This window comes from Vicugna pacos, chromosome 19, assembly GCF_048564905.1.
Source record: "Vicugna pacos chromosome 19, VicPac4, whole genome shotgun sequence".
NCBI classification, from domain to species: Eukaryota; Metazoa; Chordata; class Mammalia; order Artiodactyla; family Camelidae; genus Vicugna; species Vicugna pacos.
The window spans coordinates 29,700,391-29,728,142 of record NC_133005.1 but is presented as its reverse complement, the minus strand read 5'-3'; the positions used below and the strand labels follow the sequence as shown (position 1 = coordinate 29,728,142).

Sequence of the window (27,752 nt, the reverse complement as noted above, 5' to 3'; positions counted from 1 at the left end):
CCACCCTCCGCCCCCTTGGCAACCACAGGTTTATATTCTATGTCTGTGAGTCTATTTCTGTTTTGTATTTATGCTTTGTTTGTTTGTTTGTTTTTAGATTCCACATATGAGCGATCTCATATGGTATTTTTCTTTATCTGGCTTACTTCACTTAGAATGACATTCTCCAGGAGCATCCATGTTGCTGCAAATGGTGTTATGTTGTCGGTTTTTATGGCTGAGTAGTATTCCATTGTATAAATATACCACCTCTTCTTTATTCAGTCATCTGTTGATGGACATAGAGGCTGTTTCCATGTCTTGGCTATTGTAAATAATGCTTCTATGAACACTGGGGTGCAAGTGTCATCCTGAAGTAGGGTTCCTTCTGGATATATGCCTAGGAGCGGAATTCCTGGGTCATACGGTAAGTCTATTCCTAGTCTTTTGAGGAATCTCCATACTGTTTTCCACAGTGGCTGCACCAAACTACATTCCCACCAGCAGTGTAGGAGGGTTCCCTTTTCTCCACAGCCTCTCCAGCTTTTGTCATTTGTGGATTTTTGAATGATGGCCATTCTGACTGGTGTGAGGTGATACCTCATTGTAGTTTTGATTTGCATTTCTCTGATAATTAGTGATATTGAGCATTTTTTCATGTGTCTATTGATCACTTGTATGTCTTCGTTAGAGAATTGCTTGTTTAGGTCTTCTGCCCATTTTTGGATTGGGTTGTTTATTTTCTTCTTATTGAGTCGTATGAGCTGCTTATATACTCTGGAGATCAAGCCTTTGTTGGTTTCATTTGCAAAAATTTTTTCCCATTCCGTAGGTTGTCTTTTTGTTTTACTTATGGTTTCCTTTGCTGTGCAGAAGTTTGTAAGTTTCATTAGGTCCCATTTGTTTATTCTTGCTTTTATTTCTTCTAGGAGAAAATTTTTGAGATGTATGTCAGATAATATTTTGCTATATTTTCCTCTAGGAGGTTTATTGTATCTTGTCTTATGTTTAAGTCTTTGATCCATTTTGAGTTGATTTTTGTGTATGCTGTAAGGGAGTGTTCTAGCTTCATTGTTTTACATGCTGCTGTCCAGTTTTCCCAACACCATTTGCTGAAGAGACTGTCTTTATTCCACTGTACATTCTTGCCTCCTTTGTCAAAGATTAGTTGACCAAAAGTTTGTGGGTTCATTTCTGGACTCTCTGTTCTGTTCTATTGGTCTATATGTCTGTTTTTGTACCAATACCATGCTGTCTTGATGACTGTAGCTCTATAGTATTGTCTGAAGTCTGGGAGAGTTATTCCTCCAGCCTCTTTCTTTCTCTTCAGTAATTCTTTGACAATTCTAGGTCTTTGATGGTTCCATATACATTTTATTATGATTTGTTCTAGTTCTGTGAAATATGTCCTGGGTAATTGGATAGGGATTGCATTAAATCTGTAGATTGCCTTGGGCAGTGTGACCATTTTAACAATATTGATTCTTCCAATCCAAGAGCATTAAGTATTTTTAAAAATCCTGTAATCTAAAAACTACACTTTACCTCATTAGCTCTAGGCTAGATGTACTTTAATTGCTTCTCTTTTAGATCTAGTTTCTTAGAAAGGCAGGTATACCAGGAATATGGTTCTGACACTCACAAATATTTATTGAGCACCTACTGTGTGCCAGTGGTATGATGGTTCAACTGTGGTGTATAGATATTACCCATAGGAAGTGGCAAAGCCATTGTCACTGGAGGAACAGTTTCTTGGAGATTGTTTATCTTTCTGCTCATTTCCTGTCCTCTATGCCTATAGCCATCTTAAAGTTTAATTAAGATATTAAGATCTTTGTTTCCTTACATCTTATTTTTAGTGGCCTTTTGAATACATAAAGTGGTGCTCATTTAGGTAATGTGCTGAGTTTGCTACCGATATTGCGAGTAAATGGGAACAGTCTGTACTGGTGTCTCTGTGCGAAGACTGAGTTGTTCAAAGGACATGGGACACAACTGGACGCACACCTTCATCCCTGCCTTCTGTCAGGTCCAAACCGGATGGTGGACAGAACAATGGGAGACAGATAGCATCAATCTCTTCGCCAACAAAAAGTGCAAGAAATAGTATTTCCCCTTCCCCTGAAACCTGCTGGGAATTCAAGAGTCAGGAATGATCCTGGGGTGAGAGGAGAGGGTGTTTGGGAAAGGAAAGAGGAGAAAAGGCGTAGGCTGAGCCAAGAGTCTTGCTCTCTCTCACCTTCCTCTGCAGAGATGCGTGTGGGGAAGGAAATAGGCCATTAGCAAGTGTGTGTTCATTCCTGACAAATTTGAGATAATTCCCGTCAGCCGTGGTCTCATCATTGTTGGATGGGCCATTGGAAGGAGGGGAGCTTGTACTCTCTGCTTTCAGAGTCAGAGGAGTGGGTTTGGGCTGCAGCCAGATCCCCTCTTGCCATCAGTGTATCCCACCTTGGATTGCAGCACAGAGAAAGCAGGGTTTCTCAAGGTCACCCAGCTTCCCAGAGCTAGGTAGGCATTCATACATTCTCTTTGCAATTGGATCTTTAAAAGTTATATAAAGTTTAAGTCAATTAAAAAATCTCTTGCCAAATAACACCTTGTTTTCCAGAAAAGAGGAACCATGGTGATGCCTAACTTCTCCCTAAACACTCTTTACTGAAAACTTTTTTGGTTGGATGTCAGAGACTGAAATTCCTAAGCTTTGCTCAAAGTAGATCCTCGGGGGTGGGTGGGGGAAAGGTGCCGATGCCTGTAAAAACGCATTTGAAAATGTAATACACGTTTTTTATTGTGAGATTAATGTTTACCATATATTTGGTGGACCATGAGAAGAGGCATGACACAGGTGGGTGGTTAAACTTAGAGGGGAAGGATCATGTGGATAAATTTTCAAATATTCAAACAAAAGGACGAAGAGCATCTTGGAGTCATTACCTGCATAAAGAGCAGAAGGCAAATAAACTGTACGTCATACAGTTGTTAAAACTGTGTTCTGACTTGCTGTTTCTATCTAGTACACATACATTTATACGACATGCAGATGATCATCACTGGACAAGACTTAGACGCATGGACAGGTGCTTCATCATCTCAGTCTTGCCTCGTGCACCAGCGGACGCAATGTCCTAGACTAAGAGGTGCACCTCAAGAGAAGTGACCTTTATTTTTTAATGAGGCAAGAGTTTTTGCCCATAGTGTCAGGTAGGCAAACTCAGCAGCTTGAATGCCTTGCTATTTAAGTATTTTATTATAGAAAACCTTTCTTCCCTGGAAGATTATTTCTGGGGTTCATACCCTGGAACACCGGGCTTTTTCTAGTTAGTAAATTCCTTTGAAGTGAGTCCAAGATTATATTTCTGACTAGACAATAAACAAACAAACAAACAGAAAAAAACCTTCAGAGGAATGATTTGGGTCTTGCCTTCGTTATGCTAACAACATTTTATTGGTTATATAAAAACTCAGAAATTGTACAAGTATTAAGAAAGAGCCTGGGGGGAAAATATACCAGAGATAAGGATACGGGAAAGAAGTAAAGTTGCTTTTCCAGTCTTTTGTGAGAGCAAATCCAGGCTTGAAAAAAGGCTATTCAGTTGCGCTCTCAAGCAGACACATTCTGCTCTCCCTGGAAATTAGAGAAAACTCTACAGAATAAAAATTTTAGAACATTTCTGGTTGCTGTTCTACAAGACACATGAATCTATGAAATCAAAGTGAACACACATTAAGTGAAACAAAGACAGACAGGAAAGAGAAAAGTGGGGAGGGGGATTAAAAGATGCATTATTTCCTTACATTTTGCATTAAGGACTCGCGGTAAAAGTGGTAAGTAACAGACTTTATGCTAAAGATAATGTATATCACAAGAGAGAAAAGGAGAAAAGACCTATGAAACTTAGAAGCAAAAAAATAAGAAGCCTAAAGGAATATAGGGTGTATGCACATAAGAGAATATATGTGAATACACACACACACACACACACACACACACATATAAGAGAGATAAAGAAAGAAAAGAGATCAGAAATTATAATTAAAGGAATAAAGAAGAAAACTTTGAATAAAAGGAAAGAATCTCCACTGACTGAAATAATTCATCCTCAAAAGATAAAATAATGCATCAGTTCCCCAGCAAAATTAATAAAAAAACAGAACAAAACCCAAGATTTATCCAGGTAACATACAAGTTACATATAAAGCACACATCCTAAAAGGAAGTGTGAACAAAAGGTAGGTTGATTTTTAAATAGATTCCAAATCATGGTAGCTTCATATTTTGATACCTGCCACATGAGTGTCTGAATAAACAGACTACTGAGTTCTGGGGGGAAATATGATGGCCCTGATAGCCCCTAGCCAGTTACTGTGCGGGGGCAGACGAAAACCATTCTCAGGCAGGCACAGACTCAGAACTGAGGCAATCCGTGTTGTCTGGCCGAGAAAATTACTCTCAGTCACTGTACCTGAGCAAAAGATAAATCAATATAAACAACTCAAGAATGAGGAAGTTGTGGTAATAAGCGATTGATGGTGTCCCTCTGGGCATTGTACTTCTTAGCCTGTATTGAGTTCTTCCCACTGCCTGACTAATGGTGGGGTATATGGCATGTGGCAAGCTCTTCCTTTTAAGAGGGAAAGGCACTGCACTTGTAAAACAGGACAAATGGACGTGTCCCCTCCCACCAGCCCCAGAGGGAGAGCCAACACAGAACTCCATCAGAATACGCTCATCCTTTTCATCTGCAGTCAGCAAGGGTGAAATCAAAGTCGGCCCCGGATGTAAGCCCTGGGTACCTCCTGCTGGCTTTTTGCAACACTCCTCTTGGATCAGGCTGCATCCCACGAAAATGAGAAACGAAAGAGCAAGGGATCGATTCTATGGCTGTAGTTCTCTTTCTGTAGCTTTTGTTTTTTTAATTAAGAGAAAATAAATTCTCTGGGTTAAACTAGTGCAATCAGAACCTGATTTTCTCCTCCATCATTGTCTTTTCTTTCACATGTCATGAATAACTGAATAAGCTGGACGGTTAAATTTCATATAAGAATTGTGTTCATTTGTATCATGTAAGCCTCGTTCTTCATGCTCTGCCTCAAATTTTCTTGTGCAAAACCTTTTTTTACTAACTAGGAAGCGTTCTTGGTGGTAGGAAAATGTTAATTTTTTTATCCAGAACCCTTGTATATTATACCAAAGTTATCTTCAGTGTGAAACTTCCCTAGAATTTTCAGTGTGACGGTGATAAACTGTGTTAGGAACGCTACTAATGCATGTGCAAGCATCCCTTCCTAAAGACACATGTCACAGTCGGGCTGTATGATCATCAGGAGATAAATGGGCCATACTGCCAGAATATGAAAAAACCCATATGTAGTCAGGCCCCTGTAAAGAACACACAGCATCAAGCTTGCCTTTAACCAGTTGAGAAGGCATCCGTACAGACGTCTTTCTACTTTATGATTCTTCCCTGCGCACTTATCTGTAATCATCTCATAATCATGAAAGTTTGGCATTTTAATTTCATCCCTCGGGGAAATATGTGGATACTGGCACCATGACAAGTGTAACAGTATAAAAGGACAATTACCTTCGGCTTACACTCCATTTTATTTTATTTTTTTCAGATTTCCAAGAAAGAACTTCATTTTCAAGGTCCATAGTAGAAAATTTTGCTGTGACTTCCTATGCATGGTCTCTCACTACATTTAAAATCTCCTAAAAGCTCTTATGTTTCAAACTCATTTTCTTGTCTTGGTGATCTAACCGTAATTAATTTATTTTCAGTCATTCCCCAGATGTATTTTCAGCACCTACTACATGCCAGGCACCGTGGTGACCATGGGTCAGGGTTTGAACCCCAGCTGCCTTTGTCATCTTGTATGGCCATGCATGTGTTAAGGAACTTCTGACTCTTATTTTCACATTTAGGAGAAGAGGAAAATACTTAAGCCAATTTATCAGGTTATTGTGAGGATTATAGGAGGGTGATGATGATGATGATTTGTTCTAGTCTGCTCAGGCTGTCATAACAGAATACTGTAGACCGGATTGTTGAAACAACAAATTTATTTTCTCCCAATCCTGGAGGCTGGAAAGTGCAAGACCAAAGTCCAACAGGTTAAGTTTTCTGGTGACAGTTCTCTTCCTGGCTTATAGATGACAGCTGCCTTCTGCTAAGTCCTCACATGGCAGAGAGAGTGAGCAAACTCTCTGGTGTCTGATCCCATTGGATCAGGACTCCAGCCTCATGACCTGATCTAACTCTTACTGTCTCCCAAAGGCCTTAACTTCCGAATACCACTGGGGGTTAGGACCTCAAAAGATAAGTTTGCAGAGACAAATTCAGTCCTTAGCGTTACTGTTACTGTTATTTCTCTTTTTCAGCGGCTACATTTTATCCTTTATATTAAAAGACTCGAGTGAGAATACCTTTTTTTTTAAATGCCAGTACCCATATGGAAATTGCATAATTCAAAAAAGCCACCTTTGAACCTTCTAGAAATGACTCGGTTTCTCCCTTTATGGACTCTGTAAATCCAAACATCCTCTATATTCTCAAGATCCATTTTCTGCCCAACCACACTCTCCAGTCTCCAATAGCAGATGTCAGCTCCAGTAAACACTGTAACCCAAGGATTGTAAACATTTCTAAGGCAATATTTAGTATGGTTACAAGCCATCCCTCTAATTTGGATAAGACACTGTTTCACCACGTCAGGATTAAACCGTTGGCTTATACCACGTGCGCACAAGACTCCACCAGTAGGGTTCACAGCTGACCCAGTAATGAACTTTCTTAACTTAGCCTTGAAAACAAAAACAGTTATCTCATTTCTCTTCAGATGGGCTCCTCAGGGTTTTTGCAATGATCATCTAACTTGCTCTCTATGTAAGGACACTGAAGGATCCTGTTAGGTTGGAAGGACACCTTGAACTCAAATGGTGCATTTTCATCAGCAGAGCAATGTCCTGATCGTACACATCTTTGTGGTGCTGAGGATATGAACACAGTATGCTGAAACTGGCTCTGGCCAATTGTTAAATACCCTGGACTTTTGCAACCTGGTTGTTGAATCTTAGCTAGAAACTGGTCAAGGTGGGGATATTTACACCATGAAAATCAGCAAATACTTCAAGCCAGGGCTTTTTCCCCTCTAGCAGAGTCAGTTTATCATTATACCAGTGGACTTAAGTTTCTCCCATTTCAAAAAGTTCTGAACCGAGATAGGCCTTAGCAATATCTGGGGATATTTTATTTGCGCTCTAGAATACTGATTATTGGTCTCACATGCAAAATCTAATGCGTTATACTCTCTACTGCTGACCTGAAAAAAAGTTTTAGAAGAAAAAAGTTACCATGAAACTGGAACACGCATTTTGAAAGAATTTATAAAAATAAACATATACATGAAGGGCATTGTGGGGAGGGGAATGAGAGTGAGGAGTAGGAATAAAACCAAATAAAAAATAAATAAATCAAGTGAGGGGTCTTGCACAAGATCTATGTCAAGATCTATGACATTTAAATAATTCTGCCTCCTGTACCTGAGCTATAAGGGGTGGGGGGGAAGTACATTGCAGAAACTTCAGACCTATGTGTAATATGTACATATATCCTTTTTAAAAATTTTGAGGGTTTTTTTGGTGGTGGTGGTGGTGGTGGGGAGGTAATTAGGCTTATTCATTTAGCTATTTTGAATGGCAGTACCGGGGATTAAACCCAGGACCTCTTGCATACTAAGCATACACTACCACTGAGCTATACACTCCCCCCCCACCGCCATTTTTGTAATACTGCAAACTTCTGAAGGGAGGAATCATGTCTCACTAGTTTCTGTACCCTTGATATGTATTTGGCATAGAGAAAGCATTCAGAACATGTTTTTAAAATATCTCAGTGATGGAATAAGTGGATGATGATAACAACAACAACAATAAAACCTCAGTCTTTCAGCACAATTACCATTCACCATGGATACCAGTAGAATTGTTTCCATGACACATTAGGTGCTATCGCTGACTTGTATGATTTCCCATCTCACCTGAACTCACTAACCCTGGCCCCAAGCCCTTTATGATCAGCTGGCTGCCTAATTCTCGTCTTGTACTGCTCTGCCTCTCATTCACTTGGCTCTGCCTGCACTAAACCTCTCCTCTTCTTGAATATTTTATTCCTGGCTCTTTAGACTTTGCTCCCTTTTCCTTTAGACTTTGACTTGGCTCACAACTTGGCTCATGAAGGTCTTTTCCCAAATGTCATCTCCTTATGGAAAGTTTCCCTGGGCAATCTGCCTGAAATAGAACCGCCATCACCTTGACAATGTTTGATCTCCTTAATATGTTTTATTTTTCTGGGTAGCACTTACACTTTCTGACATTTGTTTATTCGATGATTTGTTCATTGTCTTCATCTCTTTGAAGATGCACTCTCTATGAGGCTAGGGACTTTGTCCATCTTGTCTTGTCCAGTACCCTTGATTCCTGGAACAGTGCCCATCGCAATAGGAGCTCATTAAACTCTTAATGATTGATGAATAAATGAGTGAATGACTTTATTAACAAAAATTCAAGAGTGACTGACCAATGTACTATGAACTAAAGGGGTGTCCTGTTTTACATAGGTGCTGAGCCTGCCAGTTGCTCCCCTAGGCAAGCTCATTATCCCACAGAGCTAAGCATGGCAGCTCTCCAGTCTGAACCTCTAATTCTAGACCAGGTTCTGAGTAACAGAAACAGAACACAGTCACATGCATAATGCAGGCAATTACAATTCAACATGTCCAAAAGCTAGCTAAATCTATCTCCCACGCCCAACTTCATTCCTTATCTCAGTTCATGACATTGGCAAAGCCAAAAATTGGGGTATCATCCTAGTTTTTCTGATTTGTTCTCCACACTGCCACCCTCAGATATATCGCTCTAAAATGAGAGTGATCACACCATGTCTTTGGTAAAAGCTCTTCAGTACTCAACGGGTTAGAGCCGAGGCCCCTTCAGAAGGCATCAAGTCTGCTGCTCCTCTGACTCAGACCTACTTTGCCATTTTCAACTCTGGAGTCATATCCTTCCTTCCAGCCCCTGGCTAGATTTTTTGCTACACACATGCTGAGCTTGAATCCACCACGCTCATTCACGCTGTCATCTTTGTACCTTCTGCAACCCTCTGACTAGATTATCCTACCTCTCCCAGCCTTGCATATGAATCATTCTTTCCTCAGCCCCAAAGTTCCGACAGGAAGCCTTTCCTGACAACCACCGAGCTGATTTAGTTGCCTCCTTCTGGTACGTTCTTTGGAAATGCTAAGTGGGCTCCTGGTTCTAACAGTTTCCCTCTTGAAAAAGCTCCAACAAGAGTGCTAATCTCTGGGGTACACGTATTTAACCCCGTCACTGAACCGGCTAAGTATACAAGGAAATTCTTTACAAACGTTGAGAGGAGAGGGCCAAAGGCCTAATTAATTCTTCAACACTGAAGTCTGAGTTTTACAATTTGTCTCTTTTTTATGGTAATACATTTCTCTAAAACAAGCAGGGCCTGGTGATTGGGCAAGGGGCCAGCAATTCTCTTTTGGCAAGGAGTTCCCTTGACTCAGGCTGTGTATATTTGGAGAACAATGCCACAGGTCAAATGTCAACGTTAGCCCAGTTCCCTTCTAACAGAGAACGTAGGTGTCCCATGTGTGCCAAGTACCAAGAGATAACCGTGGATGTTCCTCTGGCTCTAATTCCATTCTCTAAGAGCACTTTGGGCCAATATTTTCAAATTCAAATCACAAACATAGAATTCATGATCTGAGGTGATCTTAGAAATGATTAAGTTAATCTAAGTTAATTCTGTGGGTGAGACATACCCATGCCTCTAGCATTAGCTTTCAGCCTGTTCTCACGTTTTACCCGATCCTAGCTGTTCAGAAAGATAATCTTGTCATCCCTTCTATTTCTATTCTAAAGGCAGGAAGAACTCAGGTATCACTACTATAAGAAATCAGACATTTAACTGCAAGTTGCCATTGAGGATAGAAACAATCACGACCCTGTTTCTACATAGATGTATGCATCCCCTTAATGCTTTAGGCAGTGGTTTGGACTAAAAACTTCACAGGGGGGTCATGGTAAATGATGAAGATGCTTCCTTAAGTCCTATATACTGAGGCCTTTTGAAAGCTGAATTTTCTTCTTGCCTTTTTCTACGTCTGTGTGGCAGCTGAAATTGACACAAATTTATGAGTGTACACTTTATATAAGTCAGAAGTCTGGGTGTACATGACTGGATTCTCTGCTAGGGATCTCATGAAACTGAAGTCAAGGGGACAGCAGGGCTGCTGTTCTCATCTGATGTTCAGGGTCCTCTTCCAGGCTCACCAGTTGCTGGTAGAATTCATTTCCTTGTGGTTGTTGGACTGAAATCCCCACTTCCTTGCTGGCTGTCAGCCAGAGGCCAGCCTCAGCTCCTAGAGGCTACCCACGTCTTCCTCCATCTTTAAGCCGGCAGTGATACATTGAATCCTTCTTGTAGCTCAGATCTCGGACTTCCTCTTCTGTGAGGCTGGAGGAAACATTGCTTTTAAAAGGCTCATGTGACTAGGTCAGGCTCACTGGATAACTTCCTGATGGGTTGATTCGGGACCCTGATTACATCTACAAAATCCCCTCACAGCAGTACCTAAATAAGTGCTTGATTTAATAACTTAAAATAGGTGTGTGTAAACTAGGGGCCTGAGATCTTGGGGGGGCCATCATAGAATCCTGCCAACCCTACCTCCTCAGAGTCCTCAAGAACATGGATTTCAGAGAGAACATGGAACTCCTATGTTCACCCGAAATTTTCTCTTGTATACAGCTTTTGTTTTTACTGCATGTATTTTCCTTAGTGTCCTGCAGGATCTTGACCTCAGCATATCCTCGTTTCAGATGGCATGGCGGAACAGAAAGGGATAAATTTGGAGAGACAGTCAGTTGTAGCAGAGGCATGCTGGTCATATCAAAGAATGTTGGCTGTACTTATATCGTAGTGAGATGCTGTTAAAGAGATGTAGGTGGGTGTGCAGTATGACCAGGTTTGTTGGAAAAGTGAATGAGCACATGTGAAGAGACAGGTGCAGAATAGTTGCCGTGCTCAGGTAAGAAGTAATGGTGGCTGGAACTAGAGTGGGGGGTGGAGGCTGGGAAGAAAGGACTCCTTTCCGGCTAACACAGCCTAACTAGATCTGCACTCGGCATTCTCTACACTTCTCTTCTAGTCACTCGTTGCCTTATTTTGGAACTATTGCTTGGCTTGTCTCTCTCCCCCTCTTGACTATCTTACAGCACTGTCTCCCTGGCACAGTGCTGGCACACAGTAGGCCATTAGTAAATGCTCATGCCGGGTCTGTTGTGTTCTCTATGCCATAGCGGGTCACAGCACCAGACTCAGCGTCTCCTTTTTGGAAACCTCTGCTGGATTGTTCCTGCTTTCCCAGCCTCATTCATAAGTCTCCATTCATGACCCAGTAGCAGCTGCGTTGTCTCCCCTCTGTATCCCAAGGTCAGACGACTAGCCCATTTCGCCCAAACTGAAGTCCCCTCGTCCCATCTCATCTTGGCTCTTGGTTAATGGCCAGGATTGGACAAACTTCTTCATGTCCCTGGTTCAATTAAGTGTTTTATTGTCTCCCTCTGCCCCAAAGGCTATGACAGAGACCACTTTTGCTCCACAGTCCTAATACTCCATCTCTATTTCTCTCCATTCTGCCGTGCAGCCCTTGCCACTCTGCCTCTCTTAGCGTCTGCACCAGTTCACCAATGAATACAGACAGGAATTTCCATACCCCCAGACACTCTAGGACAGAGCATTTCTATTTGAGAGCCTTTTGCTGTTGTCTCCAGTCTTAGGATGCCAGAACACCCTTGAGAAGCCTGATGAGTCCAGCCAGAAATGCTTCCGCTTTCTTGTGATGACTCTTTAATGTGACTGCTCCTCTCTGCTGGGTAAGTCCTGTGAAAATCACTTTACTCATAGATTTAATTGACTTCACTTGAATTTTGCTTTCAGTCCTTCTAGAAAATGAGCCATTTGCTCCACACCCCACACTCCCCCTTTGAATGAGCATCAAGGGAACTGTTTGTGTTTTGTTACTAAGGCTATAGTTGAACTTAAGGCTCCAGTAAGAGCAAGACCCTCTTGAGTCTTGGCAACCGAATCCCACACGGCCTCACTCTGTTGGTTTTGTCCTCTCAGTCCTAGTCCCTTGTGGACAATTTGTAAAATTAGGAAATTAAGAAAACAGAGACTGAAAAAGACTTGGGAAATGCTTAGTAAGGAAAATCCCTTCATAGAGACAAAACCTCAACAACACATTTGCCAAGGGAATTTGACCTGTAGACTCGCAGACAGGGTGCTGTATATAATGAATTCTCTCTCTCTTTCCTGTAAAACCCAGTAGATGCTAAGTGAAGATTAATTTATTTTCCCTAGATGGTCAGAAGGGAAAAATTACCTTTGGATTCAAAATGGCAATTTGTGAATAAACATCTTCCACAAAAGACTAAGACTTGGATGGAGAGCTGGTCCCAGCTCTTCCTTGCTGTAATTTTTCTTGGAACCCCTCATTGCACTCAGTCCCCTGTTCTCTGGACCCATGAATTTATCCTTCTGATCCCAGGAGTACGAGGGATGTTTCTTGAATGAGGTGGCAGACCCTCATCTTCTTGCAGTTAATATGATCCTTTCCGTCACTTGTGAAATGTCACACTTGTAAACATTTTACCAGGAGGTTTATTTGCAAAGGAGAAACCATTTTCAGGAGAAGAGAAGAGTCCTGGTTCTGATTTTCCCCATGAAAAGGATACCTATACCCAATGGGCATCAAGAATGGGAAAGAAAAGAATTCCATATAAACCTTTGTAAGGCAAAAAACAAAGATGGGTTGTATCTTCAGTGTGACCACAACTTTCACTTTAAATAAGTTTTACTTAAATCACATTGTTTGAAATTTACATCCAGGGTCTGCCAGGCATTAAAGCTCTCTACTTTTATAGGAAGATACTTCCCTCTTCACTGGCTCACAGGGTACAAAGGGAGGCATCTGGGCACCATGTGAGGCACAGATACCCTTTAATGTCACCTCTCTCAGGCTGAGAAGCCAGCTCTGCATTCTGGCATGGGTCTCAACTCCACCTCCTTTGCTGCAAGCTAAAGAATTAGTGATCACAAACTGCTCTCAGTCTGTGATCTCTTTGAGGCAGAAGGTTTTATCTCATTTGATCTTTTTCACTGGTCTTGTCCCCATTGTCTGGAACAAGGGGCAAAAAGGTGTATGTGTGTGTGTGTGACAGGAGAGAGAAGAAAGAGGAGGAGGAGGAGGAAGAGGAGGAAGAGAGAGGGAGGGATGGAGAGAGAAACACTACGAAACAGGCTGCTATAGAGGATATGAAAGTAAGAAAGGCACACAAACAACTGAGCTGTAAAATTCCCTAAACCTCCAGCAGTGTGCTGTTTCCCTTCTTTAAACAAATCCACTGAAGAGGGACTGTCACAATTAAAGCCATGAGACCTGCCCGGCTGTCCTTGTGGCTAGACACATCCCGAGGTCAGAGAAGACCCACCGGGTCATCATTACCTCCTCCACGCCAGGAGTAGGGGCTCTGAGAGCTGTGAACCTGCTACTAACAAGGCGGGAAGCAGGAGGGAGAAGTGATAATAATGTATGGTGTACAGTTGTTCATTTAGTGGGCAAATTAGACACTTCACGTATGTTGCTAATTTTTGTAACTTATTCTGAGAGTTGAGACTGAGAGATTTTGTTGACATTTTACATATCACAATCATATACAATGTCCATCGTACAGAGAAACGTTATTCTGAGTTGCTAAAGGTCCTCAGATTTCTGAGAAGACTTCAGGGACCTACGCTCAACTACTGTCTTCACAAGGAGAGTGAGTGAATTTGAGTTATTTGAACTAAATGGAATTTTCAAAGTGAATTTTATGGACTGAGCTCTGGGCTAGGGACTTTTCTTTCCTTTTCTCTTTTCTTTTCTATTCTTTTTACTTTTTCCCCTAAATCATTTGACTTGCTCAGGAACCCTATTCTCCTACCCAAGTACCCACATTCAATTTAGAGATGAGAAAAATGGAGTCTTAGAGAACTTAAATAATTTGTCCAAGATCATAGAGTTATGTCTGACAAAGCTGATACTGGAAATTAGGTCTATCTGCTTTCAAAGCTCTGTCTCTTTCCATCACACCACGCAGCTAAAATAAAAAACCCATCAGAACTTAATTGGGATTTGCTTCTACACATCCCAGTAGAGACAAAGATAAATGTTCTGGAGACAGGGACTAAGAAAGCCTGAGAGGCCCCCAGATGGTGATCACTTCCAGACTACTGAAACTGCTGCTACCAAGCTTGTTTTGACTTCGATGTTGACAAATCCAGTGTATACTCGGGAAACCGGTATTCTCACGTGCAAATGATGGAACCTCAACATGGAAACCTAGGGGTAGGACTGATCTTACACACGGTTCTAAGTGGATCCTGAAGTAAAGATGACAGTCTCATCTGAATCACCCTTTTTTTCTTTTCCTTCCTTCTCCCTTTTTCTTCCCTGTCCTCCTCCCCTTTCTCTTCTTCCTCCTTCTCCTTCCTATCTGTACATCCCTTGCTTCTTCCAGTATTAATATTACATTTCCTCTTACTGCTAACTTCCTCCATTTATTTAGAGAAGAGAGAAGCAAAAATGCTATCGAATATTCCAGACTCATGTCATACCAGCCTTGCAGTGGCAGAGGACAGAGATGCTTTCATTCTTCTAGTATCAATACATGAAATCTTCTGGAATGATCTTTTTTGGGGGGAGTAAATAGGTTTGTTTGTTTATTTATTTGTTTGCTTGTTTATTTAATGGAGGCCCTGGGGATTGAACCCAGGCCCTCATGCATGCGAGGTACACACCCTACCATTGAGCTATATCCTCTCCCCTGGAATGATCTTTTTTTTAATTTGTCATTTACAAAGTCATTTTTATTATGAGCAAGCCTCTGTACATTGGAATGTAGTTAATGGTATAACTTCTTTTTTAATTGAAGTACAGTAAATTACAATGTGTTAGTTTCTGGTGTACAGCACAATGTCCCAGTCATGCATATACATATGTATATTCATTTTCATATTTTTCTCATTAAAGTGTACTGTAAGAAACTGAACATAGTTCCCCATGCTATACGGAAGAAACTTTTTAAAAAGCTATTTTTATATATAGTGGCTAACATTTGTAAAACTCCCAAATTTATCCCTTCTCACCCCCTTTCCCTGGTAATAACCATAAGATTGTTTACTATGTCTGCAAGTCTATTTCTGTTTTGTAGATGAATTCAGTTTTTTTTTTTCAAGATTCCACATATGTGATATTGTATGGTATTTTTCTTTCTTTTTCTGGCTTACTTCACTTAGAATGATGATCTCCAGGTCCATCCATGTTGCTGCAAATGGAATTATTTTATTCTTTTTTAATGGCTGAGTAGTATTCCACTATATAAATATTCCACAACTTCTTTACCCAGTCATGTTTTGCTGGACATTTAGGTTGTTTCTATATCTTGGCTATTGTATATAGTGCTACTATGAACACTGGAGTGCATGTTATCTTTTTGAATTAGAGTTCCCATTGGATATATACCCAGAAGTGGGATTGCTGGATCATATGGTAGGCCTAGTTTTAGTTTTTTGAGGAATCTTCATTCTGTTTTCCATAATGGCTGCACCAAACTACATTCCCACCAGAAAGATTCCTTTTTCTCCATACCCTCTACAGCATTTATTGTTCATGGACTTCTGAATGATGGCCATTCTGACTGGTGTGAAGTGGTACCTCACTGTAGTTTTGATTTGCATTTATCTTATAGTGATATTGAGCATTTTTTCATGTGCTTATTGGCTATTTGTATGTCTTCCTTGGAGAATTGCCTGTTTAGGTCCTCTGCCCATTTTTGGATTGGGTTGTTCATTTTTTTGTTGTTAAGTTGTATGAGCTGTTTATATATTATGGAAATTAAGCCTTTGTCAATTGCATCATTTGCAAATATTTTCTCCCATTCTGTAGGTTGTCATTTTGTTTTGTTTATGGTTTCTTTTGCTGTGTAAAAGCTTATAAGTTTAATTAGGTCCCATTTGTTTATTTTTGTTCTTATTTCTATTGCCTGGGTATACTGCCCTAGGAGAACGTTGCTAAGATTTATGTCAGAGAATGTTTTACCTATGCTTTCTTGTAGGAGATTTGTAATGCCTTGTCTTATATTTAAGTCTTTAAGCCTTGTCTCCCTGGAGTGATCTTGATTGACCCTTTCGATTGCCCCGTACATTTATCTGTATGGACAAGGCCCATACCTGGCAGCCCACTCTTGTGGTCTAGGGCAACGGGGCAATATGACTTGTCATCCCCATCAGATGTATGGAATAGGGGAAGGACTGTTTCTAAGGGAGGGGTATGGTCTATTCCCACAGAAAGGGAGGGAAGGGTTCTAAGCAGAAAGTAATTTACATATGCCCATGATGATACATTTTGGACTCAACCTCACTTCAATTCCCAGAAGCATGTGTCCTTCTCTCCTTGGATTTCTAAAAAATTTAGTTCTCTTCCAAGTTTGGGATTTCTCCCTATAATCTATTTCAGTATCATACACTGGTGCAAACTGTCTAGCAGGGCATGGAGGCCCCTTATGGTTTGGTTAGTGGTAGTGATGACATAGTGACAGTAGTGGTGGTGGTAATAACAACAGATACCCTTTACTGAGTACCTACGATGTGGTAATGAATTTGGATTCTGAAGTCATGGGTAGGTAAGGCTGATTTCATACCAAGACTCAACCACTTGCAAGTTGTGGGATCTTGTCACTGAACTTCACTTTCCACATTTGCAATAGGGTGGAAGGGGTAATAATAGCAATTGCCTCAGAGCACTTCAGGGAATTTTAATTAGAAATATGCCCGTAAAGTGCTGGGCATACAGCTTGACACCTGTGAAATACATCAATAAAATATAGCTACTATTTATATGTCCCAGTCACAGCTCTAGACATTTTATTTGATCCTCCACAATTGAGTAAAGTGGAAAGTATTGCCCCAATTTCTTTCACAGGTGAGGAAACAGAGGCTTAGAAAGAGTTGGATAATTGGCTCGAACACTCCTAGCTCACCAGTGGCAGCGTGGGATGGGATGAAATCCCTTAGACTTCAAAGCTCCAACCATTTGATCCCCAAAGGTTCTCTGCCACTCTTGAACCAGCATTTAGGTCATAATCTGGTAACATTTGAAACCAGTTCTACACCTGAATATTCAAGGTGCGCAGTGGCCAAAATGGGCCCTGGGGTCCCTGAGATGCTGTTCATGGATCTACTGCGTCTGCCTCAACAGTCCTCTTTCCCCAATGTTCCCTTTATCATCTCACAATCTCCAGGGTAATTTTACAGCTGCTGCCAGGGCGTTGCTGCTCAAAGACTCCTGGGAAGCAATGAAATCACAAATCTGTCTGGTGTTACTATTTCTTCAACATGCTGAGAGCTTTTTGCAGGATGCATGGATGGAGATGAGGGTCCATGCCAGGGACATGTGCCTTCTTGTCAGAGAGTGTCTTCTCAGGGTGAGCCAGTGGAGGGTAATGATGCTGTTGAAAAGGATTTTGGTTCAGTGAAGTCCTGAGAATGGGCCAGGCTGCGTCTATCTTCCTTCAACTGCTGCTCCCATTTATGTCCAATCCCAGGATAAGTGTTCCCATCTGTGTTATTCTAGTCACTGAAAAGGAAGGAATTAGCGCATGAACTTGTCACATCTTGTGACCTGTTGCACACTGAGATGGGAGGTGGTGGCAGAACAAACAACATTCTTTCTCTTTGCGCCCTTCAGACTTCCCGAGGCAAAGAGGAAGAGCAGCTCTGACTACATGAAACACACCAGCCCCCTCCCTAAAATCTGACGGGGCCTCTCCAAGCTGCACCTTATGGAGTGCTGAGGGGAAAGGGTGGCAGAACCTCAAAGGAAATTTCCCCTCTCTGCCAAGCCCCAGATGGAAGACCTTCCCACAGAAATGCTTTGCTGGAGACGCTGGGCTGACACAGAGTGCTGCCAGAGAAAAGGGCCTCTGGTGGGGCCATTCCTGCCCTTTCTCACGGGAGAAGGTGGAAAGGGCCCTCAAAGGCTAGGTCTTGATGGGAGGGCCCAATGGGAGGTCCCTTATGAAGAGTCTCAGGGAGGTTCTGATCATGAGCTGGTGGCTGTGACTGGCTTCTTGCACATAGATTTTCAGTGCAGCACCACAACACACTGAAGGTGCGTTTGATCTGTGTTTCCATTTTCCAAGGCTTTTACAGGAATCCACACTTGACTAAGTGTTGGATATGGATTTGGAGCAAGAATACCCTTGGGTATGAAGTGTTCGAGAGAACTGGGCTCCATCTCGAGCTTTCCGATGGCGCTGCTTTGCACCCGTTTGCCTTGGCAAAAACTCAGTTAGAAAAATGAGAGCAAGAGAAAAAAATAGAAAAGAAAAAAGAAAAATTTTCCTTTTGAATCCAACTTAATTATGCCCCCCACACCCTGTAGCTGGCAGAGACCCAGGGTCAGAACAATCATCGGATCCTTCTCCAGGGAGAATGGGAGACAGAACCCGTCTCATGGGTGAGTTGGCCAAGGCTGAGAGAGGGTTCTGTGTTCCCCAAAGAGGTTTTGCCCGTAAGAAGGGGCTCCCTGCCAACTTGGACTGTCACCGGGAGGCATGTCGGCTTCCTACTTCCCACGTCCTCTCAAAAAAGAAACCCTCTGCTACACGAAGACAAACGTTGATTCCAGGATCTCGCAGACCCAGCTGATGTCATGACCTCTAGAAATAATTTCTCCATCAGCAAAAATATAAATATGCTTTTTTTTCCTCCTTGATTTCCTCTGCTTCTCAAAATTTATGACACCTACAGGGAGCCACAGTTGAGGTGGTTCCAAGCAGACTGCGCCCCCCTTCACCAATACGTTGTCAATCGGTTGAGGTTGCAGTCTCATTTCCAACAAGCATCTGACCCACAGGACGAGGATACAGATGGTACACGGGCCCTGCTGTAAAACAGTTTGCATTTGGGGAATCCATCTAGCCCGGAATTCGCAGATAACACACGATTCAGCTAAATCCTCTAAACCTCAACTGGAATCCTTCTGTTGAAGGGATGTATGTATTAGATGCCAACATTATCGATGATACGAAATAAGACAGAAGAGCATTCTGTCTACACTTCTTTGTCCTTTTTGTGTGTAACGTCCTCAACAATGAAGAGCTTTCCTAGACTTAGATACACAGGGACCCCAGGAAGATGAATTCAAAGAACATTTTATCAAGCACGCATTTTACAAAATACTGCATTTGTCATTGGTAATATACAGATGATCACAATGAATGATGGTCTAGAGGAGGTACAGCCTTGTAATAAACAAATATTTTCAACTTAATATTATAAAGATATTAGACAGTATCTATTATGCCCTTAATATGGCTCAGGAGCTGTAAATATATTAAAGCATTTAGTCAACTGTACGAAGTAGGTGCTACTGTTTAGCCATATTTGACTGATGAGGAAACTGGAGCTTCGAAAGTTGGAAAAATTGGCTCACAAGTGACCTACTGGTGATGCTGCTTTGATGCTCAACCAGGCAGTCCAACTCCAGAGTGCATGTTCTTTAAATGCTGTTATAATTCTCTGGGGGAACTGGTGAAGAAACAATAAATCTGACTGAGACAAAGGGTAAATAAGATTATCTCACACACTGCATTTTTCTCTCTGCATAATTCGGTCTCTACACAGCCATGACCCCATCTCCAAATCTCTTGCCACATTACCACATCTAATGTCCACCGCTCATCTGCACCCACAAGGTCAAAGGCACCAAGAAGTCAACATATTCCAATATAGACTGATTTTTACCTTAAATCTCTCTTCTTAGACTTTCTAGTCAAGTAGAAGACTTAGATTTCTCCTTGGTGGGGTTGGGTGAGGGGAAAGAGGCTCCCATCTATGGTCTGTCTCCAACTGAAAAATGAATAGATCTTGGGCTGAAACATCAAGAAAAGACATGTCCCTCTTCCAAAAAAGATAAATTCAAATTTATCAATTGAAATAAAATAGCCACACATTATTTATCACTATAACCACAGCACCTGGTATAGTACCTTTAATACTTAATAAATATTAATAAAAGAATTCCTGCTTCCACTCGCATTCTTCCTGTGTTGAATTCCATACATCACATTTATTGGTTCTTCATAATGTTGATGTAATACCTACTGTGTGCCAGGTATCTTCCAGGTCCCGTGAATGTAGGGCCAGACAAGACAACAACTTATCCTTAAGAAGATAATAGTTTAGGAAAGCCAAAGCAGTCTTTTCAAACTCAGATCAAGTTTCTGCTTTGGTTGAAACTCTCCAGTGGCCTCCCATTATAAGTAAGAGTAACATCTGAGCTCCTCCATGGCCTGCAAGGGCTCCCTGAGCTGGTCTGTGCTTCCCACCTCATGCCACCTTCCTTCTTGTTGAACATCTGCAAGCTACATTGGCCTCTTGATCTCCCCCTGTTTTGAACCTGCTAAGCTCATTTCCCACTTTGTGGCTTTGTGCTAGCTATTTCTTCCCTGAATTCCCATTTCCTGGTTGCACTTGCCTGTGTCCTTTGGTCATTCATCTCTCAGCCTTAATGACCACTCCTTGGAGAAGATGTCCTAGGTGATCCAACTGAAGTGGTCTCCTACTCTGTCACACCACCCTCTCTTACTTCCTTGTATAGTGCTGCTGGCTACCTAGTATGTTTTTGTCGGTTTATTAGTTTATTATCTGTCTCCCCTACTATAATGTAAGTTGTAATAAAGGTGACATTCAATGACTTCTCTATCATTTTATCTCATTAGTCGAACAGGACCAGACACGTTGTTGATGCTCAATAAATAAGAGATGAAAAACTGAATTACTGAATAGATAAACCTCCATCCAAGGTACTAGACATGGCCTTCCCTTCTCTCCTTGTTCTACAGCAGGTTTAAGGAGTGAGTTTTGTTTGCTTTAATTTTCAAGAGTCTATTTCTTACGTTTTCTCATCTAGCGATGACTTTGGAGTTTTGTTGCATTGTGTTCTAGCTGTTTGGTGAAGCATCAGAAATTAGAGAAACTTTTATCAATAAAGACTGGGTAAATAAACTGCATTACCTCCACAAAACGGAGCACTCTGCCATCGTTAAAATGCTAATGTATGCCTTTATTTATTGATATGGAAAGACTGTCATAACGTATTATTGATTAAAACATTTATGAAATATTATTAATCAGTTCACTGAAATTGTATGTGTGCATTCTGAGAGATGTTCAGTGAAATGTTAGTGATGGTTTCCGCAAGGTTGTGGGATTTTAGGTAATTTAAAGATATTATTTATAAATTTTCTATAGAGTAATATCTTTACAATATTTCACTTCCTAGAAGGACATTTTGAAATGTTTCTTCCATTAAAAAAGTAAAGTAAAAAAAACAAAAACAAATGAACAACAACAAAATAGAGATAATGACATGATTCACTGTGCTTGAAACCTTTTCGTGGATCCTGGTTGCGCACAGAATGCGGTCTGAATTCTTAAAGGCCCTCCTCCACGACACCATCTTTTACTCCAGTATTGCCCTCCAACAAGCCCCTGTTAGAATTCTAAATCCAGACATACCCTTTCTTTTGCAGTTTCCCAAGACCGCTGTGCTTGGCCACACCCTGAACAGTTTCAGGGCAGTTCCCTTTGCCAACAATACTCTCTCCACCCTGCCTGTCAGAAGCACACCTGTGCATCTTTGAGGATTCACTTCAGACTCCTCGTCTGAGACCTCTCTTTAAACCTCGCCAGTGGCTGTGTCGGCACCCTACTTCTCTCTTCCACCAAATCTGAGTATCTCCCTGTTCACGTGCATGTCCTGTCCAATGGCTGGCACTATGTCCTGATCATTAAAACATGCCTAATTGTGCAGAACATTCTTGTTCTGAATTCTTCACCACAACCATGCAAATACTGTCATTACCTCCGTTTGACAGCACCGAACGTTTAGGTGAGTTTCCCAATTTCGCAGTCAGTGATAGTTCCGAATTCAGATCCAGCCAATCCAGCTCTGGATTCTAGGCTCTTAACTACTATGAATGTGCTGCCTCGCAAGGCACATTGTGAACCTTTATTTGTTTATGGAATGGTGAGTGCCACTAAGGCATAAATTCTTTCACTAGAATGAAGCTCCATCCTGAATATCAGCAACCTTGTTAGGATAAAAATATGAGGGGATTTTAGTCTAAGAAAAGGTCGTATCAGTAAAGCCTTGTCTATCTTCAGTTATTTTTGCCTATTTGGTGTGTCTAGTTGAGAGTTTTACACACACATACACACACACACACACAGTTGGCCCTCCCTAGCGATGTGTTTTTCATCCACAGATTTATTCAACCTTGTATCAAAAATATTTTGACGAAAAAAAATTTCCAGAAAATTCCAAAAAGCAAAACTTGAATTTCCCCCACACTGGCAACTATTTGTACAGCATGTACATTGTATTTACAGCTATTTATGTAGCATTTATACTATGTTAGGTATTATAAGTAATTTAGAGATGATTTAAAGTATCTAGGAGGATGCATCTAGGTTCTATGCAAATACTATGCCATTTATATAAGGGAGTTTTTATCCACAGGGGGTCCTGGAACCAGTCCCCCATGGATACTGAGGGACAGCTGTATATTCCAAACAAGAATGTTCCTTTGACTTTCTAAAAGATTAATTTATGTGTTTATTTAATACTCTTTTTATTTAGAATAGTAAAGCATATAACAGTCATTTATTCATAATGGAATATAACTCCAAGTAAACCAACACTTGTCTTGTTTGTATATTTTTTTCAACCCAAGATTCTCCTCTCTCTGATTTTAATGTTGACATACCTATGTTGTTCTTATTTGCATTTTCCCAATACACATTTTCCAGATACTTTATGGTTGAACTTTCTGAGAGACTTTTTGAAATTGTGTCTTGCAAGAGGTGTATCTTTTGTTTCTCACTTGAACTGATGGCTCCTAAATATTTTGGTATTGCAGTCATTTACATTTATTGTCATAAGAGATAAATTTGCACTTTCCTCTCTGATCTTATTTTATGTTCTCTGTATTTCATGCTTTCCTATCATTTCCCCTATTTCCTGCCTTTTGCTAGTTGAACTCTGCTTTGATTTCTTTAATCTCCTCCAGTAATTTGGGAGGAATCATCCTGTTTTTGTTTCTGCTAAATTTCATGAAATAACATACTTGATCTGATTTTTCTCTAATTATCAAGGTCAAGAAGAAACAATAGGTTTTGACTTTATCTTACTTCAGTTGAGAAATTTAGCACGTTTTATTTTTTTCATTCCTTTGCCCACTTCCCAGTATCTCCTAGTATAATTTGTGGTTTTAGACAACTGTTATTATTTCTAATGTATTTTATATATTTTTAAAATATAGAAAATCCCCCCCTCTTGTTTCTTTTGAAAATAGTCTTGGCCTTGTGCTCATTAATTTCCACTTTACGTGTCATTGTTCAGTTTTTGCTTTCACTGTCTTTGCAGGGTCCTCTTACGTGGCAGTTCCTCAAACGCTGACGTCTCCATTTCTGATCTATGCCCTTTATCCCTTTCAATCTCTATAGTCGTACAGGTGTCCTCACATGCACTTAGGCATCTGGTCATGCCTTTTGTGCTTATGACTCCATCAGAATAAATTTCTCTCCTGACATGGAGATTTATATAACCAGCTGCTTACTGGATATCTTTTCCCAGTCTCAAAGGAGTGGCCTTATATAGGAGATGAAACTTACCGCTCAATCTTGCCCTAACTCTTGGTGTCTCTTGAACCTTTGGGATTGTCCAGGTAGCCTATTTCATTTTTAATAGCTCCCAGTTGTTGAAGGTGTGCCAAGACCTGTCAGTGTCCCAAAGGGGAAGATCTCAGTCAGTACCCAGATTCAGGCTGATTGGAAGCCAAACCCTTAGGCAGCGTCTTGAAAAGTATGTTTTTCAAATATACGCCGTCCTGTGGGACTCCATGCATGCACCATGCTGGCCACTAGAACAGGGGCTTGCTCTGGAGGTGTCCCCTGGGGGGACAGTAGCAAAAATCAGGGCTTCAGCTGTAGGAGGCAGGAGACCACAAAGATGACACCTATGGAGAAAAAAAGAGAAAAATGGAAAAAAAAAAAAAAGAGAGAAGGCAAAAAAAGGGGGGGGGCAATTTTCACCGTCAGCTTTAGCAATGTAGAGGGAGAACGTGAAAATGGCGCCCACCAGTGCCTCTGTCCCTGGAGGTTATCCCCTTGGGCCAGTGGCCTACAATTAGCAAATGCATCACTTTCACTTAAAGTCTTGTGCTTTTCAAATGGCTGTTTCTGTGTCAGACCCTGGGTTGAGTTGAGTCCACATTCAAACACTTTAAGAGACATTTCTCACTTTGTCACTTCTCTTGGGAGCCCCACTGGTTTTCAAAGCCATGTATTTGGGGGTGGGGGGTCATCTCTTGGGTGCAAGTCTTAAAAGTTGGGGTACCTGATGTGGGGTTCTCTCAGGGAGAAGCTCCAGGTTTGCAGATTCCTTTCCGGTTGTGGGTTGCCCAGCCAGAGGTGGGACTTATGGCAAGATCTGTTTCAGCCTCTACTGCCTGCCTGCATGTGGCCCTTTCCATTTTTCCTGATTTGATGGAGCAGCTCAGCTAGTTTTCTGGTCATTTTCAGAGGAAACTGTCCCGTATGTAGCTGTAGATTCAGTGTGCCCGTGGGAGGGTCCCTGTGTCTCTCTCTTGGACCTCATCTCCTGGATATCTTCTTTAATGTCTTAGAGGCACACACAGATGCTCAACAGGAACAATTACAGATATAAAGACTTATAACATTCTTTTACTGTTCTCCAAGTCAAGGGGATGCAGCACCAAGAGCTAATCAATAATGAGGATGCTCCCTGAGGTGCTTTCATACCCGACCTTCATGTGACGCTCTAAGGACTTAGGTGCCCAAGTCTAGAAGTGGGAAAACTGAGGCTCAGGAAGGTTCAGAAACGTACCCAAGACGCAGTTTAGGTTTCCAACCCTTCAGTTTTCAATGTCACCCACATCAACACTTTGCTTTCTTGTTTTTTCCCTTTACCTTTGTGGATTTGTATCCTTTCTTTAAAGAGGTGGGTCTTAGTCTTCCCTTTGGATTTACTTTGGGTTGTCCGTTCTTTCCTGAGTCTATCTGCAGGTTTTATTCAGCCTAAAAAAACTAGGAAGGAAGACTGATTTATGTCCTTCAGCTGGGCCGGGAGGACAACCCCACTAGGTAGTGGGGGAAGGGGCTGTTCTAGACGCCAGCTCCTGTGACTGGTGGAACAGTCTGTTGCCAGGAACCAGGCCCTGAGATGAGTGGGACCAGCCTTGGGGATGTTGTCCCAGGAGAGTCTGTCTGAGAGACTGCTTGGCATTCAGAACTGTTTTTCCTCTAGTTCTTCCTATTTACTTAAGAAAATGAGTAGAACTAGAATGGTACAGAGTTATATGAAAACGGACTGCTTTGTCTGAAGTGTCGTGTGAAAGTTCCCGGGTTAGTGGTAATCCTGGTGGATTCTTCCATTGATCCTGCTTTTCTCCAGCCTGGTTTCTTGTCTCTGACACTTCAGGCCAACCTAAAAGATGGCAGAGCCTTACAGTCACCGAGCTGAAGGAGCTCTTAAGTCTCCATGGAAGTGGAATGTGAGAGTGGAGCATTCCTTTACCTGTGCCTTGGGTGGCGCAGAATGCCTACATTCCTGGCGCTCTGCTTCTGCAGACCGAGGCAAACATACTGCCCTTTGAATGTCTCAAAAGCTCTTTTTTTTTGTAATGCCAAATGCAATATTTGTTTGAAAAGACTACACCAGAAGTTTCCCAGCTGAGAAAACAGGCTGGTGGAAAATGGTCTCAGAAAATGAAATAAACCATGCAAAAGTTGTTGAGGGTGTGTTTGAAATGAACATCTGGATATGAACTGCTAAATTAGCTCCTTCCTCCTCCCCCTTTTTCTCACAGCTGTTTGAAAGAGTCCTGAGGGCAGGGAAACAGGTCAGTGGACCAAACTGCACCTTTCCCCCACTTCTTTCTAATCCCTTTTGCACCTATGCAAGGAATCTAGCTCACATGTGTGTTTAATAAGTCGGTGCAAATATAAGAAAAAATTATCTCAATTCCTGTTGACTCTCTGCAGCAACACCAAGGAAAATAAACTCTGGATTTTAAAATTTCTCAAACAAAACTTATGGTTCTAATAAAATATTGCTTTAAACTTGACGTTTTTTATATCAAGGACTGAACAAAACACTCATTTCTCTTCACTTCTCAAGGAAGAAGGAATGAAGGATTATTACATCACACTTGTCCCGAAGTTAAGAAAATCCAGTTCCCACGGTTCTGACTTTTAACTTATAATTGAGAAATGTGAATGATTCTGTATGTTCTTACTGAATCTCCCATTGTGTCTGTTTACTTCACACCCAACTCCATGACCACCACCATGTCAACACATATATGATACTGTGATTTATAATAAGAATTATACATACAGTCTTCAACCCAGTTGCTGGCACAGAGCTCCCAAAACCCTTGCAATTTCCTAAATGATGAGAGCAACCAAGATGCCTCTTGTTCTGTGAAGTGACTTTTGGGCCCCACCCAAGGATGGGGACTGGTTGCCAGAGGAACCAACCACGTAATTAGAGGGTTGGAACTTTAAGTCCTACCCCACTAACCTTGGGGAGAAAAGAGGGGCTTGGTGATCGAATCAGCCACAAATGGCCAATGACTTAACCAGTCAGGCCTATGTAATGAAGTCTCCATTAAAAACTCAAAAGGAGGAGGTTCAGAGAGCTTCTGGATTGGTGGACTCGCGGAGGTACTGGGAGAGTGCTGCACCTGGAGAGGGCAGGGAGGCTCCTCGCCCCTTCCCCGCCCCTTGCCCTGTGCATCTCTTCCATCTGGCTGTTCCTGAGTTATGCCCTTTAGTGATAAATCAGTGATATAGTTAGTAAAATGTTGCCTGAGTCCTGTGATCCACTCTAGCAAATAAACCCAAGGAAGGAGGAGGTGGTGGGAACCTCTGATTAATAGCCAGTTGGTCAGAAGCACACTAATAACAGCCTGGACTTGGGACTGGCATCTGAATGGTGGTGATGGAGGTGGGATGAAGTCTCACAGGCTGAGCCCTTAGCGTGTGGGATTCAATGTCATTTCTGGCCAGATTGTGTCAGAACTGAGTTGTAGGGCACCCACATGGTGTCTGGAGAATTGCTGGCTGGAGGAGTGGAGGAACCCCCACTTGTGTGGAAGTTGGGTCCAAGAACACCAAAAAGAGCATACAGCTGAAGAAGGCATCTACCAGCTAAATACACTGGAAGGAAAAAGTCAACATTATACAACTGCCTCATATCAGAAGGATGTGTAGGCAAATCTTCGGGGAGACATAATAAATGTTTTCGTGTAAGAAGGCTGACTCTTCAACCCTACTGTCAGAAGCCAATGCAAAGAGGAGACTCAGTACTTAAGTAGGTTTTATCCTTTATTTCAAGCATCTGTCTCCTCTACTAATGTCTCATCTTTTCTAGGAAGAGGAAAGGAGTCTTGCTTATTCCTGGCTCTTGGTGCTGTGCCAACAAGTGTACTCTGTATGTTACACATGCTAATTTGATGGATGACTGACTGAATGACCGATTGCAATTAT

At 41.6% G+C, this 27,752-nt stretch overlaps 1 long non-coding RNA gene across 2 annotated transcripts in view; it reads left to right on the top strand.

Moving 5' to 3' along the window:
- LOC140687285 (uncharacterized) overlaps positions 1-27,752 on the top strand; it is a 50,158-nt gene that overhangs the window by 8,167 nt on the left and 14,239 nt on the right. The window contains exon 2 of one of the 2 annotated variants that reach the window (XR_012061478.1): positions 11,846-11,947. The exons of the other annotated variant lie outside the window; for it this stretch is intronic. This is a non-coding gene — a long non-coding RNA (uncharacterized lncRNA). The remainder of the gene's footprint in view (positions 1-11,845; positions 11,948-27,752) is intronic. 2 annotated transcript variants of the gene reach the window in all.